At 34.5% G+C, this 1,263-nt stretch overlaps 1 non-coding gene across 1 annotated transcript; it reads left to right on the forward strand.

Moving 5' to 3' along the window:
* Positions 1-413: 413 nt before the first annotated feature.
* Positions 414-520, forward strand: LOC120135736. Its single transcript, XR_005517286.1, has one exon. It is a non-coding gene; the product is annotated as a small nucleolar RNA R71 (small nucleolar RNA).
* Positions 521-1,263: the final 743 nt, after the last annotated feature.

Genomic DNA, 1,263 nt, shown 5'->3' on the forward strand with positions numbered 1-1,263 from the left:
AGCATTGGCATTATCATTCTTGATGTAATTTCTCAAAAAATACACAGACTCGAGGGCTTGTGGGCATTATTCAAAATTATGGTTATCACCACAATAAACACAATTAACAAGATATATAACCTTTACCTCATACATATCTCTTGCTTTTGTATGTTATTCATCATTTCAATCAATGTTATCACCTGTGTAGTCAGTGTGTTTATAGCACATTGTTCACTAAGGCAACAACACGTCTACTCGATATAATCATTGTATTAGGGTATTGATAGTCATTGTTGAAAATCCTCTTCAATATATCATAAGCTTCGTTGTAATAATTATCCAGCAATGCCCCTTTGGTAGAAGTATCTATAACCATAATTGTTTGCATGTTAAGTCCATTATAGAACATCTCTATTTGTGTCCAATGCTGGAAACAATGCATCAAAAACTTTCGCAAAAAATATTTAAATCGCTCCCAAGCTTAATACAAGTTCTCATCCTCCTATTGCTTAAAAAATGTGATGTCATTTCTTTGCCTAGCATTAATTTTGATAGTATTAAATCGTAGAAATAAAACCTTTGAGAAAGTTTGCTTTATGATGTTATAGCACCATAATGTACCAAGTTAACCATTCCTCGGCTTTTGTTACGAAGTGAGTATGGGAACAAATTCATCTTCAAGGCTTCTTTGGGCACTTATTATTGTAGGAATGAATAACACACTTCCATAAATACTCTCAAGTGAGCTTGAGGGTCCTCAGTGTGCATCCCATTGTACTAGCTCATTGATTGCAACATTTGAAACATCATGGGCTTCAGTTCAAAGTGGACAACATGGATAGTCAGTCGAACAATGTCATGGTTTAAGTTGTCCAAAATGGGCATAACATAATCATGGATTGGCCTATTTCTATCATTAATGTTGTGGAATTGTGGCTGCACCAGTTCATTTTGCAAGGGTTAAATCCTCTCGTCATTTTGTCCATTATTGTTTGAGAGATTTTGATTATCCTCAATTGGTAATAGTAGTCCACCATTATTTCCTAAAGCTTGATGAGCCATGTTTGGATGCTGTTGATTTTGGTTGTCTCACTCGGTATAAAGTTCTCTCTATCTCCGGATCAAAAGGTGTAAAGTCTTGGTTGTTGTTGTGTGTCATGCACCCAATGCCTGCTAAAACTAAAAACTAAAAGCAACGTTTTTAAATAAATAAATAAAACTTTAAAAGGAATGATACTAATCCCCGAAAACACTGCCAAAAAATTGATGATTCAAGTAATG

The sequence above is a fragment of the Hibiscus syriacus genome, unplaced genomic scaffold (assembly GCF_006381635.1).
Source record: "Hibiscus syriacus cultivar Baekdansim isolate YM2019G1 unplaced genomic scaffold, ASM638163v2 tig00110610_pilon, whole genome shotgun sequence".
Classification (NCBI taxonomy): Eukaryota; Viridiplantae; Streptophyta; class Magnoliopsida; order Malvales; family Malvaceae; genus Hibiscus; species Hibiscus syriacus.